The sequence below is a fragment of the Grampus griseus genome, assembly GCF_964374135.1.
Source record: "Grampus griseus genome assembly, chromosome: 2".
Classification (NCBI taxonomy): Eukaryota; Metazoa; Chordata; class Mammalia; order Artiodactyla; family Delphinidae; genus Grampus; species Grampus griseus.
This window is the reverse complement of record NC_139018.1, coordinates 39865854-39884845: the sequence shown is the minus strand read 5'-3', so window position 1 is coordinate 39884845 and position 18992 is coordinate 39865854. Positions and strand designations below refer to the sequence as shown.

The following is an 18992-nucleotide window of genomic DNA, read 5'->3' as shown; positions in this document are numbered from 1 at the left end:
CAATCAAAACAGAGAGTGGCTTAATGGATTAATAATGTTAAAAAAAAAAAAGTCCCAACTATATGCTGTCTATAAGAGACTCACTTTGAAGGACACACACAGACAGAAAGTGATGGGGTAGAAAAAGATATTCCATGCAAATGGAAACCAAAAGAAAGCTGGGGTAACTACACTTACATAAACAAAATAGACTTTAAGGCAAAGACTGTAATAAGAGGTAAATAAGATCATTATATAATGATAAAGGGGTTAATCCAACAAGAGATTATAACATTTGTAAAGATTTATGCACCCAAATAGGAGCATCTAAAGCAAATATTAACAGACCTAAAGGAAGAAATAGACAGCAATACAATAGTAGTAGGGGACTTCTATATCCCACTTTCATCAATGGATAATTCATCCAGACAGAGAATCAATATGGAAACACTGGCCTTAAGTAACATGTTAGATCAGATGGAATTAACAGACATATATAGAACATTCCATTCAAAAGCAACAGAATAGAGGGGGGACCTTCAAGATGGCAGAGGAGTAAAAAGTGGAGATCACCTTCCTCCCCACAAATACATCAGAAATACATCTACATGTGGAACAACTCCTACAGAACACCTACTGAACACTGGCAGAAGACTTCAGGCTTCCCAAAAGGCAAGAAACTTCCCACGTACCTGGGCAGGGCAAAAGAAAAAGGAAAAAAAAAAACAGAGACTAAAGAATAAGGACGGGACCTGCACCACTGGGAGGGAGCTGTGAAGGAGGAAAAGTTTCCACACACTAGGAAGCCCCTTCACTGGCAGAGACTGGAGGGGGCGGGCGGGAAGCTTCAGAGCCATGGAGGAGAGCGCAGCAGCAGGGGTGCAGAGGGCAAAGCGGAGAGATTCCTGCACAGAGGATTGGTGCTGACCAGCACTCACCAGCCGAGAGGCTAGTCTGCTCACCCGCTGGGGCGGGTGATGGCTGGGATCTGATGCTTGGGCTTCAGAGGTCAGATCCCAGGGAGAGGACTGGGGTTGGCTGCATGAACACAGCCCAAAGGGGGCTACTGTGCCACAGCTAGCCAGAAAGGAGTCTGGGAAAAAGCGTGGAACTGCCTAAGAGTCAAGACACATTGTTTCGGGGTGCGCGAAGAGAGGGAATTCCTTCCCTGTCTGCCCATAGAAGGCAGAGCACCGCCTAAATGAGCTCCAGAGATGGGTGCAAGCCACGGCTACAGACCCCAGAGATGGGCATGAAACACTAAGGCTGTTGCTGCAGCCACCAAGAATCCTGTGTGCAAGCACAGGTCACAATCCACACCGCCCCCCTGACCCAGGAGCCTGTGCAGCCTGCCACTGCCAGGTTCCCGTGATTCAGGGACAACTTCCCCGGGGTAACACACGGCATGCCTCAGGCTGTTGCAATGTCACGCCGGCCTCTGCCCCTGCAGGCTTGACTTGCATTCCAATTATAAATACCCCTCCCTCCACCGGCATGAGTGAGCCAGAGCCCCATAATCAGCCACTGCTTTAACCTCATCCTCTCTGGGCTGGAACAAAAGCCTGAGGGCAACCTATACGCAGAGGTGGGCCAAAGCCAAAGCTGAACCCCAGGAGCTGTGTGAACAAAGAGAAGGGGAAATTTCTCCAGGCAGCCTCAGGAGCAGTGGATTAAATCCCCACAATCAACTTGAGGTACCCTGCATCTGTGGAATACCTGAATAGACAACGAATCAACCCAAAATTGAGGCAGCCCACTGCCTCAATTTTGGGAGTAACTGTAGCCTTGGGGTTTGCTCTCTGTGACTGACTTTTTTCTGATTTTAATGTTTATCTTATTATAGTTTTTAGCATATGTTATCATTGGTGGATTTGTTTATTGGTGTGGTTGCTCTCTTCTTTCTTAAAAACAATTTATTTTAATAATTAAAAAAAAATTTTTTAATTTTAACAATAAAAAATTTTATTTTAGTATTTTTTTCTTTTTATTATTTTTCTTCTTTCTTTTTTCCTCCCTTTTCTTCTGAGCCATGTGGCTGAGAGGGTCTTAGTGCTTTTGTCTGATGTCAGGCCTGACCCTCTGAGGTGGGAGAGCCAAGTTCAGGACACTGGACCACCAGAGACCTCCCAGCACCACGTAATATCAATTGGCAAGAGCTCTCCAAGAGATCTCCATCTAAACGCTAAGACCCAGCTCCACCCAATGGCCAAGCTCCAATGCTGGATGCCCCATGCCAAACAACTAGCAAGACAGGAACATAACCCCACCCATTAGCAGAGAGGCTGCCTAAAATCATACTAAGTTCACAGACACCCCAAAACACATTGTTGGGTGTGGCCCTGCCCATCAGAAAGACAAGATCCAGCCACACCCACCAGAACACAGGCACCAGTCCCTGTCACCAGGAAGCCTACACAAGCCACTGAACCAACCTTACCCACTGGGGGAAGACACCAAAAACAACAGGAACTACAAACCTGCAGCCTGTGAAATGGAGACCCCAAACACAGTAAGTTAAGCAAAATGAGAAGACAGAGAAACACACAGCAGATGAAGTGGCAAGGTAAAAACCCACCAGACCAAACAAATGAAGAGGAAATAGGCAGTCTACCTGAAAAAGAATTCAGAGTAAAGATGATCCAAAATTTTGGAAATAGAATGGAGAAAATACAAGAAAGATTTAACAAGGACCTAAAAGAACTAAAGAGCAAATGAACGATGATGAACAACACAACAAGTGAAAGTAAAAATTCTCTAGAAGGAATCAATAGCAGAGTAACTGAGGTAGAAGAATGCATAAGTGACCTGGAAGATAAAATGGAGGAAATACCTACCACAGAGAAGAATAAAGAAAAAAGAATGAAAAGAATTGAGGACAGTCTCAGAGACCTCTGGGACAACAGTAAACGCACTAACATTTGAAGTATAGGGGTCCCAGAAGAAGAGGAAGAAAAGAAAGGGTCTGAGAAAATATTTGAAGAGATTATACTTGAAAACTTCCCTAACATGGGAAGGGAAATAGTCAAGTCCAGGAAGCACAGAGAGTCCCATACAGGATAAATCCAAGGAGAAACATGCCAAGACACATATTAATCAAACTATCAAAAATTAAAAAGAAAGAAAAAATACTAAAAGCATCAAAGGAAAAGCACCAAATAACATACAAGGGAATCCCCATAAGGATAAGAGCTGATCTTTCAGCAGAAACTCTGCAAGCCAGAAGGGAGTGGCAGGGCATATTTAAAGTGAGGAAAGGGAAAAACCTACAACCAAGATTACTCTACCCAGCAAGGATCTCATTCAGATTTGATGGAGAAATTAAAACCTTTACAGACAAGCAAAAGTTAAGAGAATTCAGCACCACCAAATCAGCTTGACAACAAATACCAAAGGAACTTCTCTAGGCAGGAAACACACGAAAAGGAAAAGACCTACAAAAACAAACCCCAAACAATTAAGAAAATGGTGATAGGAACATACATATCAATAATTACCTTAAATGTAAATGGATTAAATGCTCCAACCAAAAGACATAGACTGGCTGAATGGATACAAAAACAAGACCCATATATATGTTGTCTACAAGAGACCTACTTCAGACCTAGGGACACATACAAACTGAAAGTGAGGGGATGGAAAAAGATATTCCATGCAAATGGAAATCAAAAGAAAGCTGGAGTAGCAATTCTCATATCAGACAAAATAGACTTTAAAATAAACACTGTTTCAAGAGACAAAGAAGGACACTACATGATGATCAAGGGATCAATCCAAGAAGAAGATATAACAATTGTAAATACTTATACAACCAACATAGGAGCACCTCAATATATAAGGCAAATGCTAACAGCCATAAAAGGGGAAATTGTCAGTAACAAAATCATAGTAGGGGACTTTAACACCCCACTTTCACCAATGGACAGATCAACCAAAATGAAAATAAATAAGGAAACACAAGCTTTAAATGACACATTAAACAAGATGGACTTAATTGATATTTATAGGACATTCCATCCAAAAACAACAGAATACACTTTCTTCTCAAGTGCCCATGGAACATTCTACAGGATAGATCATATCTTAGGTCACAAATCAAACCTCAGTAAATTTAAGAAACTTGAAATGGTATCAAGCATCTTTTCCGAACACGATGCTATGAGACTAGATATCAATTACAGGGAAAAAGCTGTAAAAATACAAACACATGGAGGCTAAACAATACACTACTAAACAACAAAGAGATCACTGAAGAAATCAAAGAGGAAATCAAAAAATACCTAGAAACAAATGACAATGAAAACGTGATGACCCAAAACTTACGGGATGCAGCAAAAGCAGTTCTGAGAGGGAAGTTTACAGCAATACAATCCTACCTCAAGAAACAAGAAAAATCTCAAATAAACAACCTAACCTTACACATCAAGCAATTAGAGAAAGAAGAACAAAAAAACCCCAGAGTTAGTAGAAGGAAAGAAATCATAAAGATCAGATCAGAAAAAAATGAAAAAGAAACAAATAGCAAAGATCAATAAAACTAAAATCTGGTTCTTTGAGAAGATAAACAAAATTGATAAACCACTAGCCAGACTCATCAAGAAAAAAAGGGAGAAGACTCAAATCAATAGAATTAGAAATGAAAAAGAAGTAACAACTGACACTGCAGAAATACAAAGAATCATGAGAGATTACTACAAGCAACCATATGCCAATAAAATGGACAACCTGAAAGAACTGGACAAATTCTTAGAAAAGCACAATCTTCCTAGACTGAACCAGGAATAAACAGAAAATATAAACAGACCAATCACAAGCACTGATATTGAGACTGTGATTAAAAATCTTCCAACAAACAAAAGCCCAGGGCCAGATGGCTTCACAGGCGAATTCCATAAAACATTTAAACAAGAGATGACACCTATCCTTCTCAAACTCTTCCAAAATATAGCAGATGCAGGAACACTCCCAAACTCATTCTATGAGGCCACCGTCACCCTGATACCAAAACCAGACAAAGGTATCACAAAAAAAAGAAAATTACAGGCCAATATCACTGATGAATGTAGATGCAAAAATCCTCAACAAAAACTAGCAAACAGAATCTAACAGCACATTAGAAGGATCATACACATGATCAACTGGGGTTTATCCCAGGAATGCAAGGATTCTTCAATATACACAAATCAATCAATGTGATACACAATATTAACAAACTAAAGGATAAAACCATATGATAATGTCAATAGATGCAGAAAGAACTTTTGACAAAATTCAACACCCATTTATGATAAAAACTCTCCAGAAAGTGGTCATAGAGGGAACCTACCTCAACATAATAAAAGCCATATATGACAAACCCACAGCCAACATCATTCTCAATGGTGAAAAACTGAAAGCAGTTCCTCTAAGATCAGGAACAAGACAAGGGTGCCCACTCTCACCACTATTATTCAACATAGTTTTAGCCACAGCAATCAGAGAAGAAAAAGAAATAAAAGGAATCCAAATTGGAAAAGAAGAAGTAAAACTGTCACTGTTTGCAGATGACATGATACCATACATAGAAAATCCTAAAGATGCCACCAGAAAACTACTAGAGCTAATCAATGAATTTGGTAAAGTGGCAGGATACAAAATTAATGCACAGAAATCTCTTGCATTCCTATACACTAATGATGAAAAATCTGAAAGAGAAATTAAGGAAACACTCCCATTTACCATTGCAACAAGAAGAATAAAAACCCTAGAAATACATCTACTTAAGGAAGCAAAAGACCTGTGCTCCACAAACTATACAACACTGATGAAAGAAATCAAAGATGACACAAACAGATGGAAAGATATAAGATGTTCTTGGATTGAAGAATCAACATTGTGAAAATGACTATACTACCCAAAGCAATCCACAGATTCAATGCAATCTCTATCAAATTACCAATGGCATTTTTCACAGAACTAGAACAAAAAATTTTACAATTTGTATGGAAACACAAAAGACCCTGAATAGCCAAAGCAATCATGAGAAAGAAAAATGGAGCTGGAGGAATCAGGCTCCCTGGCTTCAGGCTATACTACAAAGCTACAGTAGTGAAGATAGTATGGTACTGGCAGAAAAACAGAAATATAGATCAGTGGAACAGGATAGAAAGCCCAGAGATGAACCCACACACCTATGGTCACCTTATCTTTGACAAAGGAGGCAAGAATATACAATGGAGAAAAGAAAACCTCTTCAATAAGTGGTGCTGGGAAAACAAGACAGCTACGTGTAAAAGAATGAAATTAGAACACTTTCTAACACCATACACAAAAATAAACTAAAAATGGATCAAAGACCTAAATGTAAGGCCAGACACTATAATACTCTTAGAGGAAAACATAGGTAGAACACTCTATGACATAAATCACAGCAAGAACTTTTTTGACCCACCTCCTAGAGTAATGGAAATAAAATAAACAAATGGGACCTAACGAAACTTAAAAGCTTTTGCACAGCAAAGGAAACCATAAACAAGACGAAAAGACAACCCTCAGAATGGGAGAAAATATTTGCAAACGAAGCAACTGACAAAGGATTAATCTCCCAAAAATACAAGCAGCTCATACAGCTCAATGTCAAAAAAACAAACAACCCAATCCAAAAATGGGCAGAATACCTAAACAGACATTTCTCTGAAGAAGACATAGATATTGCCAACAAACGCATGAAAAGATGCTCAACATCACTAATCATTAGAGGAATGCAAATCAAAACTACAGTGAGGTATCACCTCACACTAGGCAGAATGTTCATCATCAAGAATCTACAAACAATAAATGTTGGAGAGGGTATGGAGAAAAGGGAACCCTCTTGCACTGTTGGTGGGAATGTAAATTGATACAGCCACTGTGGAGAACAGTATGGAGGTTCCTTAAACAAGTAAAAATAGAACTACCATATGACCCAGCAATCCCACTACTGGGCATATACCCTGAGAAAACCATAATTCAAAAAGATACATGTACCACAATTTTCACTGCAGCACTATTTACAATAGCCAGGACATGAAAACAACCTAAATGTCCATTGACAGATGAATGGATAAAGAAGATGTGGCACATATATACAATGGAATTCTTACGCAGCCATAAAAAGGAACGAAATTGAGTTATTTGTAGTGAGGTGGATGGACCTAGAGTCTGTCATACAGAGTGAAGTCAGAAAGAGAAAAACAAATACTGTATGCTAACTCACATATATGGAATTTTAAAAAATGGTACTGATGAACCTAGTGGCAGGGCAGGAATAAAGACGCAGACATACAGAACGGACTTGAGGACACAGGGTGGGGGATGGGGAAGCTGGGACGAAGTGAGAGAGTAGCATTGACATTTACACACTACCAAATGTAAAATAGCTAGCTAGTGGGAAGCTGCTGAATAACACAGGGAGATCAGCTTGATACTTTGTGATGACCTAGAGGGGTGGGATAGTGAGGGTGTGAGGGAGGCTCAAGAGGGAGGACATATGGAGATATATGTATACATATAGCTGATTCACTTTGTTTATTGTACAGCAGAAACTAACACAGCATTGTAAAGCAATTATACTCCAATAAATATATATATTTTTTAAAGTGTAGTATTGGCACAAAAACAGACACACAGGTCAATGGACCATAATAGAGAGTGCATATATGGTCAGTTAATTTACTATAAAGGAGTCAAGAACATACAATGGAAAAAGGTCTCTCTTCAATAAATGGTGTTGGGAACCTGAACAGCCACATGCAAAAGAATGAAACTGGATCCCTATCTTCACCATACACAAAAATCTATTCAAAATGGATTAAAGACTTCAACATAAAACCTGAAACCACAGAACTCCTAGAAGGAGACGAAGGGAGCAAGCTCCTTTACATAAGTATTGGCAATAATTTCTTTTTATTTGACAACCAAAAACAAAGGCAATACAAGTGAAAACAAACAAGTGGGACTACATCAAACTAAAAGTTCTGAATAGCAAAGGAAATCATCAACAAAATGAAAAGGCAACCGACAGAATGGGAGAAGACATTTGCAAATCATATATCTGATAAGAAGTTAATATCCAAAATATAAAAACTCATACAACTCCATAGCACACGAAAAATGTCTAACTGAAAAATGGGCAGAGGATCTGAATAGACTTTTTCCCAAAGAATACATACAAATGGCCAACAAGTACATTAAAAAGTTGCTCAATAGCCTTAATCAGGGAAATGCAAATCAAAACCACAGTGAGATACACCTCACACCCCTTACAATGGCTATTATCAAAAAGACAAGAGAATGTTGGCAAGGATGTGGAGAAAAGACAGTCTCTTCAATAAGTGGTGCAGCTACATGTAAAAGAAGGAAATTAGAACATTCTCTAACACCATATACAAATATAAACTCAAAATATACTAAAGACCTAAATATAAGACCGGATACTGTAAAACTCCTAGAGCAAAACATAGGCAGAACACTCTTTTGACATGAATCGCAGCAATATCTTTTTGGATCGGTCTCCTAGAGTAATGGAATTAAAAACAAAAATTAAATTAAACTTAGAAGCTTTTGCACAGCAAAGGAAACCATAAACCAAATAAAAAGACAACCTACAGAATGGCAGAAAATATTTGCAAATGATGCTACTGACAGTGGATTAATTTCCAAAATATACAACTCATACTGTTTAATATCAAAAAAACCCAAACAACCCAATCAAAAAATGGGCAGAAGACCTAAATAGTCATTTCTCCAAAGAAGACATATAGATGGCCAATAGACACATGAAAAGATGCTCAATATGGCTAATTATTTGAGAAATGCAAATCAAAACTACAATGAGGTATCACCTCACACCATTCAGAATGGCCATCATTTAAAAGTCTACAAATAACAAATGCTGGAGAGGGTGTGGAGAAAAGGGAACACTCCTACACTATTGGTAGGAATGTAAATTGGTGCAGCCACTATGGAGAAATGTATGGAGGTTCCTTAAAATATTAATAAGAGTTACCATATGATCCAGCAATCCCACTCCTGGGTATATATATCTGGACAAAACTATAATTCAAAAAGATATATGCACTCCTATGTTCATAGCAGTACTATTTACAATAGCCAAGATGTAGAAGCAACCTAAATGTCCATTGACAGATAAATGAATAAAGATGTGATGTGTGTATATATATATATATATATATATACACACACACACATATACACACAATAGAATATTAATCAGCCATAAAAAAGAATGAAATAATGCTATTCAGCAACATTGATGGGCCTAGAGATTACCACATTGAGTGAAGTAAGTCAGAGAAAGACAAATATCATACGATATCACTTATATGTGGACTCTAAAAAAATTATACAAATGAACTTTACAAAACAGAAATACTCACAGACATAGAAAACAAACTTATGGTTAACAAAGGGGATAGCCCGGGGCAGGGCAGGAGATAAATTAGGTGTTTGGGATTAACATATACACAGTACAACAACAAGGACCTACTATATAGCACAGGGAACTATACTCAATATCTTATAATAGCCTATAGTGGAAAAGAATCTCAAAAAGAATATGTATATATATTCATTTATATATACATTATGTAAGTGAATCACTTTGCTGCACAGCCGAAACTAACACATTGTAAATTAACTATACTTCAATTAAAATAAGTGGTAAAAAAACACACAACACAGTAAGATATCACCTCACATCCATTAGAATGGCTTTATAAAAACAAGAGGAAACAAGTGTTGGCAAGGATGTGAAGAAAAGAGAACCTTTGTGCACTGTTGGTGGGAATGTAAATTGGTGCAGCCACTATGGAAACATTATGGAGATTCCTTTAAAAAGTTAAAAACAGAACTACCGCGTGTGATCCTGCAATTCCACTTCTGGGTATTTATCCAAAAGAAACAAAGTTACTAACTTGAAAAATATATACATTCCATGTCAATTCATTGCAGCATTATTACAATAGCCAAGACATGAATTTAACCTAATAGTCCACTATTAGGTGGATGAATGGAGATGTGGCATACACATATGAGGAGGGAATATTATTCAGTCATAAAAAGAAGGAAATTCTGCAATATGAAACAACATGGATGGACCTAGAGGGTGTTATACAAAGTGAAATAAGTCAGAGAAAGACAAATACTGTATGATCTCAAATATATGTGTAATCTTAAAAAAAAAAAAACAACTCACAGATACAGGGAACAGACGAGGGAGTGGCAGTGAAATGGGTGAAGAGAGTGAAAAGGTACAAACTTCCAGTTATAAGATAAATAAATTCTGAGGATGCAGCATGGTGACTATAGTAAACCATAGTGTATTGTATATTTAAAAGTTGCTAGGAGTAGGACTTCCCTGGTGGCACAGTGGTTAAGAGTCCGCCTGCCGATGCAGGGGACACAGGTTTGTGCCCTGGTCCGGGAAGATCCCACGTGCTGCGGAGCGGCTAGGCCCGTGAGCCATGGCTGCTGAGCCTGCGCATCTGGAGCCTGTGCTCCGCAGCGGGTGAGGCCACAACAGTGAGAGGCCCGCATACCGAAAAAAAAAAAAAAAGTTGCTAGGAGTAAATCATAAAAATTCTCATCATAAGAGAAAAATTGTAACTATGTGAGGTGACAGATCTTAACTTATTGTGGTGATCACTTTACAATACACACGTGTGTCAACTCTTTATGTTGTACACCTGAAACTAATACAATGTCATATGTCAATTATATCTCAATGATATATAGGAAAATGATCAATAGACAATAACCTTTTAAGTTACCAAATACTTCTCAAATTAAAAGTTTTCTTTAAGGGCTTCCCTGGTGGCGCAGTGGTTGAGAATCTGCCTGCTAATGCAGGGGACACTGGTTCGAGCCCTGGTCTGGGAGGATCCCACATGCCGTGGAGCAACTAGGCCAGTGAGCCACAGCTACTGAGCCAGCGCGTCTGGAGCCTGTGCTCCACAACAAGAGAGGCCGCGATAGTGAGAGGCCCGCGCACCGCGATGAAGAGTGGCCCCCGCTTGTCACAACTAGAGAAAGCCCTCGCACAGAAATGAAGATCCAACACAGCCAAAAATAAAAATAAATTAATTAATTAAAAAAAAGTTTTCTTTAAAAGAAAAAAAGAAGGCTTTGGCAACTTATCCTGAGAGGTTAAGACATGCTGCTCTGTTCATTCTGTTCGTCCTGTGTTACAGCACTGGGGCGAGCCCTGTGAGGACCACTAAGATTCTGGTCACCAATTCAGTGAGGCGGGGTGGGAAGGGTAAGTTCCCCACAACCAGCAAGTCCCTGACTCCAGCTGTGTCTTATAATTCAACTCAATTCAGACACCTACCTGGAGATAGTGGCAGATCCCTCAGGTTAAGTCCTACAACTCAGATTATCACCTGTGCTTCTGACCAACCACTTATAGATTATAGGAGGTTCCCATAACCTCCTCCTGGGGTTCAATTAATTTGCTAGCGCAGCTTACAGAACTCAGAGAAACATCTACTTACTAGATTACCGGTTTATTACAAAAGAATGTAACTCAGGAACAGCCAGCTGGAAGAGGTACTAGGGCAAGGTATGGAGAAAGGGCACGGAGCTTCCATGCTTCTCAGAGCACACTACTCTGCCCAAATCTCTGGGTGTTCACCAACCTGGAAGCTCTCTGAACCCAGTCCTTTTGGGTTTTTATGGAGGCATTATTACATAAGCATGGTCGATTACATCATTGCCTTCGGTTATTGAACTTAATCTCCAGCCCCTCTCCTCTCAGTGCAGAGGGAGGGGTGCAGAGGGAGGGGTGGGACTGGAAGTTCCAGCCCTCTAATCACATGATGACTCTACTGGCAACCAACCCCATCCTTAGGTGCTTTCCAAATTTGCTTCATTAATATAACAAGACATCTTTATCACTCTCATCATAGGAAATCCCAAGGGTCTTAGGAGCTCTGTGCCAGGAATAGGATCCAAGACCAAATGTATATTTCTTATTATAAATCACAATATCACAACCACATGTGCTTCTTGCAGACCGACACTGAGACAGAGCCACAGGCACAGCAGAATTTTCTGCTTGGTCTGTATCTTCTCAGAATGTTGGGGCCCTAATAAAGTTAATTCATGTATCAGGACCCCCCCAAATGGAAGCTGCCCCCGGGGGCCAGCCCACATCACAAATCTAAACCTAAGTCAGCCAGCACTTATGGGAAACACCTGTCAAGGAAACCTAACTACACCAATCAGAATCCTCCAACTCAGCTGTAGCTAGCTCACCTGAGCCTAGAAAAATAGGATCCAGTAGCCTTATAAGGAAGTCCCTGACCTCCTAGCCAACCATGCCTTGCTTCAGCGTTGCCTCTTCTAACACACTAAAGAACTCCCTCTTGCCCAAAATCCCTCAAGAGGAGCGCTTGGGGCACTGTCCTCCTCCAATCTATGGATGTTTCTCCCTTGAACAAAGCACATCAAACATGTTACTAGACTGTTTTCGTTTTATCATTTGACAGACCCCGAGTGTGATTCTAGGGACTGACTTTCTGAGGCTCAGAGCTGTCTCCTGGACTCCAAGGGGCTGCCAACAGTAACTGCTGAGTCTATACTATGGATCTTGAAGAATATGGACTTTGAGTCAGGAGACATGGATGTGAAACTTGACCCTGCATTCTCCCCGGGCCAGTTGTTAAACTCTCCCAAACCTCGCTCCCTTCATTGATTAAGCAGCAACAATACCCACTTTATATGACTGTGACAAGGATTTTTAAAAAGGACGACTTAAACTCTTACCTCTCCACACAAATTATAGTTACATTTAGCATAACGGAGGAATTAGGTTTAAAAGCAGAGACCTTTAGGGGCTTCCCTAGTGGCGCAGTGGTAGAGAATCCGCCTGCCAACGCAGGGGACACGGGTTTGATCCCTGGTCTGGGAAGATCCCACATGCCGCGGAGCAACTAAGCCCATGCACCACAACTACTGAGCCTGCGCTCTAGAGCCCTCAAGCCACAACTACTGAAGCCCGCACGCCTAGAGCCCGTGCTCTGCAACAAGAGAAGCCACCGCAGTGAGAAGCCCTCGCACCGCAACAAAGAGTAGCCCCCGCTCGCCACAACTAGAGAAAAGCCCGTGGGAAGCAACGAAGACCCAATGCAGCCAAAAATCAATCAGTCAATAAATTTATTTTAAAAAAAAATGCAGAGACCTTTAGCTAAGTCAGCATTTCCCCATCTAAAGGCTCCATAAGCATCAGTCAAGGAGGAGGGAGGGGGGAGGGAAGGAGGAAGAATCATGTTCCAGCTCATCCTAGAGGAGGTGTGGAGTTCAGTCACTGCTCCTAAGAGCAGGGCCTAGTTCTCAGCTCCATCTGTCTTATTCCCCAGACACCTCCACTCTCGTTAGCTCTCCACTTGCCGAGGAAGGGATAAGTGAAGTGGAACTAAGGAGCTCTATTTTTTGTTTCCCACTGCAATCTGTCTCAGAGGCAGAATGTGAGAAGCCCAGAGTTTCTCCTCACCCCTCCCTGCAACTCCCCAGCTGCACCCATAGGGAGTTCATCCCAAATAGGAGCCAGGACCTTCCAAAAGCAGGAGAGAGACTTGGATTCTCTTTGTATCTCTCTTATGGGGGAAACAGACACCAGGGTCAAGCAGGGGCACTTCCACACCAGTTCTTACTTCTGAGGAAAGGCCAAGACTGATCCAGCATGAGACATGGCGGCTTTCTATTCAGACAAGCTGGAGAGCTGGGCAGGACCAGACAGAGAATGGATCTTTGTGAAAGGCTAGGCAAAGCCGGTGCAAGGCCCTGCTCTTTACTCAGCTGACAGTCCCGTTTTGGGAATCAGGCCAGTCCTGCACTTCCTGGATGACCTGGAACCACACATGGACTTCCACATGACTCCAGGGCCAGCCAGACAACTGCATGGCCCCACTAAGAAAGTCCAGAGGCATGGGGTTGATTGGACCAGGTCTCAGGAGGGATATTAAGGCAAGTTGGAAACAGTGTGTCTGGAATCTCATGTCCTTGACTGCTCATGAATGCGTGGTTTGGGTAGCTTTCTGGTTTGACTTACAGGAAGGTCTGATGGGGATAGAGCAGGAATGTTGTAACAGCTCTGGATCACCTTGGAAAAATATCACTCATTTGCAGCCTGACACTGCAATTCCAGGAAGCTGCTGTTGGTGAATCAGCAACCTCCTCTTTTCCTGTGGTTTCAGGAAGCTTATCCAGGGCCTCACCCATCTCCTCTCCAGGAAGAGAAACACCCACCAGGCACACACGGGCTTTTCTGGAAGGGACTGAAAGGGGGTCTCCATGGCAGCTCCCCATTCCTAAAACTGGAAGAATAGGGATGACATGAGGAACCTCACAGCCCCAGACCCTACCTGAGTCTTTTTTTTTTTTTTTTTGCGGTACGCAGGCCTCTCACTGTTGTGGCCTCTCCCGTTGCGGAGCACAGGCTCCGGACGCGCAGGCTCAGTGGCCATGGCTCACGGGCCCAGCCGCTCCACGGCATGTGGGATCTTCCCGGACCGGGGCACGAACCTGCGTCCCCTGCATCGGCAGGCGGACTCTCAACCACTGCGCCACCAGGGAAGCCCCTACCTGAGTGTTTTGAAAACATTCTCAGGCTTTTGCTGTAGAAAATCTATCCCAGGTTTCTGATTCTCTCTTCTAGAGTTCATCACAACACAGAAGCTACGTAGAAGTCTCTGCATTCTGAGTGGCATGGTGTGCTTTTGCCTCAATGTGTTATCAGTCTCTTAACTACAGAGCCAGCCAGGGTCTGCGAAGCTCCCAGAAGCCTGTTGGTTGGACCTCTGTGGGTCACTAAGCAGCTGGACAGGGCTTAGGAAAAGGGGGGGGCGCACAGCTCCCACTGTCATCACCCTGGGCCCTCTCGTGCCTCTACCCCAAGTGGAGGGTTCCTGCTCTCTGCCTTTGCCTTGGCCAATCTCTGGCCTCCTCCTGAGGTTACTGCTAGCCCTGGCACAGCTTTGGGCCACTGGACATAACATTTGTGCCTTATTTTTCCCACAGCCCTGTGGAGGTCGGCAAACAGTGAACAGATTTGGAGAGGGGGGTCGCTCCTGGGTTTTCACACCCACACGAGAGCTAATTCTTTTTTCCTGCGTGTATATCTGGCTCCCCTCCATGCTATTACATTCAAACACAGGTTGAGACCTCAGTGACCCACATTCAGATCCAAGGATTAAGAAAGCAAGTCCATGTTCCCTGATGATTCAGAAGAACTTGAAAGATGAGCTGAGGCAACGCGGCTGTGGAGTTTATTTAATCCCTCCACCCATCTCCTTGCCATGTATGCACCTCCTTACCTTTCTCTGAGAGTCAGCAGCCTTGATCCGCCAGGGCTCATGTGAGCGCACCACGGAAGCCAGAGAGAGGTGACTGAGTTGTCCGCAACCACCTTCCAAGACTCTTCATTCTCATGGCCTTTGGGACATGAGCCCTCGGGCTTCAGGGGAGGCAGGTAGCTGTGCAGCCTGTAGCTACCTGAACAAGGAAGAAGCCGTGAGGCATGTTGGGAGAGCAGCCAGCTCAGGGCTTTTTAGCTCCAGCTCTAGGAAATCTAATAATCTAAGTGGAGGCTTAGGTTACCTCACCTGTGGGCCAGGTTCCCTCAGCAGTCAGGGGAGGGATTTAAAGGATACTGTGAAAACTTCTAGATAAGCCTGAAGTCAGGATGGACGAGGAAGAGAAAAACAAACCTCCCAAAACCATTCCGTGGACCTCATTTCTTGCCCTAATAAACCATGTCACTCCTACTCCTTTCCTTCTTCCTACTTTCCTTTACTCAGCTTCCATTCTTTCTTTCCCTGCTGCTTTTTGGTCATATATAGGCTGGTCCAGTGGTTCTCATCAGCTACACCCGGACACTTGTTAGAAATGCAAATTCTCAGACCCCACCACAGGCCTACTGAATTAGAAACCCTGGGGGAAGGGCTGGCAATCTGTGTTTTAACCAGCCCTCCAGGGGATTCTAAGCACTCTAATTTGAGAACCCTGCTCTAGTCTCTTCTTCCCCATTTGTGGTGGTCCTGGGAACCAGGGGCACAGTCCTGCCCAGAACCTGTAGTAGGAAGCAGAAAGAAGATCAAGAAGGAAACCTGGAAATAATCAGAACCTGGGTTCTGATTGGGTGGCCCTGGCCAGGTCACTCACCTCTTGGACTTTTAGGTTCCTCTTCAGAAGTGTAGACAGGAAGAAGTTAGTCTCTGAGGTTGGGTTGTTCTCACGTCTGTAAGTCCTGATCTGGCCAATGCCTGCTTCATTATTCTTCTCTTTCCTGCTGACTCCCTGCCTAGCCCTCATGGCAATCCTGAGTTTTGTCTTGTCCTTGGTCAATTAACTGTGAGAGAGACAGAGAAATCCAATCTAGAAATGAAGTAGAAACACATGTAGGAGAGGTCATAGCTTCCAACAGAAATGGGCCCATGCTTTGACTGTGTGCTCCCAGAAGGGAGGGAGCTGGAGGGGTCCCCCTGTTGGGAGCTCAGGTGGGAAAGAGCAAGCGGGCTATGCTGTCAGGGGTCCATGTAGCCAATTAAAGCAACAAGCTTTTAATCACTCACTGTGATGGCATAAATGAAAGTTCTACAACTGGAGAAAGTACACATCTTCCTGTTCCATTTTCCCTCATGGAACTGAACACCGGCCCAAGGTCGGGTGGACCAGCATAGATGTGGGGGTCATCTCTCTGTTGAGGGAGCCCCTGAGAAAAAGGCAGTTTTATGGATCCTAATGTTGGGTGGGGGGAGGAGAAGGGCTAGGTGTGGAAAAGAAGTGAGTCAGAGGAGGGGAAGAGTCTTCACAGTTTCCTCCTCCTCCCCACCGTAAGGAGGCCTCAGGAGAGACAGCACCTGAAGAGGACCTCTGCCCAAGGCCTCAGTCATAGAAACCTAGGAATGAAGGCGCTTCTGAGCTAGGAATGTAAATATGCGAAGCGCATGACCAGCGAGTGGGGCCTGGGTCCTTAACTGCACCTCTCGGGCTATGCACCAAAGCACGGGAAGCTGCCTGCAGGCCTGCAGGCAAAGCCTTTGTAATTGCTGATGGTCAGGCCTGAGAAATCACACAAATCACCCACAGGTTTTTAACCAGGAGCCAGACTCCTCACCTCCTCCCAGGGAGACATTAAGCGGCCTCTGCTCCCACCTGCCTCTTCTGAGTCAACTCCTCCAGTTTTCAAGCAAGGATCAGGGCACATGGCTCTGCACAGAAATGCCATGACTTTCTCCAGGTGGAAATCACTTTTCACCCACCTTTCTAGGCTTGAACCTCTTGGTTTCTGTCATTTTAAATCACAAGTATCTCTGGGAAATAATTGAGAGAACTAAGTTCAAACTGTAATGAAAAGTTCACATTATTGACACAGATAAGACTCTAAGATGAATCCCAAAGTCACTAGAACTGTCTTCTGAAAGATGTCTAGGTGTGGGAAAAAGATATTTCAAAGGAAAGAAATCATAAAGATCAGAGCAGAAATAAATAGAAACAAAGAAAACAGTAGCAAAGCTGGTTCTTTGAGAAGATAAACAAAATTGATAAACACTTAGCCAGACTCATCAAGAAAAAAAGGGAGAGGACACAAATCAATAAAATTAGAAATGAAAAAGGAGAAATAACAACTGACACCACAGAAATACAAAGGATTATAAGAGGCTACTACAAACAACTCTATGCCAATAAAATGGACAACCATGAAGAAACGGACAAACTCTTGGAAAGGTACAATTTTCCAAGACTGAACCAGGAAGAATTAGAAAATAGAAACAGACCTATCACAAGTAATGAAATTGAAACTGTAATTAAAAATCTTCCAACAAACAAAAGTCCAGGACCACGTGGCTTCACAGGCGAATTCTATCAAACATTTAGAGAATAGGTAAGAGCAGTCCTCAAACTCTTCCAAAAACTTGCAGAGGGAGGTACACTCCCAAATTCATTCTATGAAGCCACCATCACCCTGATACCAAAACCAGAAAAAGTTACCACAAAAAATGAAAATTATAGACCTATATCACTGATGAACACAGATGCAAAAATCCTGAACAAAATACTAGCAAACAGAATCCAACAACATATTAAAAGGAACATACACCACGATCAAGTGGGATTTATCCCAGGATGCAAGGATTCTTCAATATATGCAAATCAATGTGATATACCATATTAACAAATGAAGGAATAAAAACCATATGATCATCTCAATAGATGCAGAAAAAGCTTTTGACAAAATTCAACACCCATTTATGATAAAAACTCTCCAGAAAATGGGCACAGAGGGAAACTACCTCAACATAATAAAGGCCATACATGACAAACCCACAGCCAACATCATTCTCAATGGTGAAAAACTGAAAGCATTTCCACTCAGATCAGGAACAAGACAAGGATGTCCACTCTCACCACTCTTATTCAACATAGTTTTGGAAGTCCTAGCCACAGCAATCAGAGAAGAAAAAGAAATAAAAGGAATACAAATTGGAAAAGAAGTAAAACTGTCACTGCCAATGACATGATACTATACATAGAAAATTCTAAAAATGCCATCAGAAAACTAGTAGAACTAATCAATGAATTTGGTAAGGTTGCAGGATACAAAATTAATGCACAGAAATCTCTGGCATTCCTATACACCAACAACAAAAAATCAGAAAGAGAAATTAAGGAAACACTCCCACTTACCATTGCAACAAAAAGAATAAAATACCTAGGAACAAACCTGCCTAAGGAGGTGAAAGACTTGCACTCAGAAAACTATAAAACAAACACTGATAAAAGAAATCAAAGATGACATAAACAGATGGAGAAATATACCATGTTCTTGGATTGGAAGAATCAATATTGTGAAAATGACTATACTACTCAAAGCAATCTACAGATTCAGTGCAATCCCTATCAAACTATCAATGGCATTCTTCATAGAATTAGAAAAAAATTTTTTACAATTTGTATGGAAGCACAAAAGACCCTGA

General features: G+C 42.0%; 1 long non-coding RNA gene across 1 annotated transcript in view; it reads right to left on the bottom strand.

Moving 5' to 3' along the window:
- Positions 1–15411: 15411 nt before the first annotated feature.
- LOC309818188 overlaps positions 15412–18992 on the bottom strand; it is a 34547-nt gene continuing 30966 nt past the window's right edge. The window contains exons 2-3 of the long non-coding RNA XR_014296315.1: positions 16177–16363; positions 15412–15507 (exon numbers count right to left, since the gene is read on the bottom strand). This is a non-coding gene — a long non-coding RNA (uncharacterized lncRNA). The remainder of the gene's footprint in view (positions 15508–16176; positions 16364–18992) is intronic.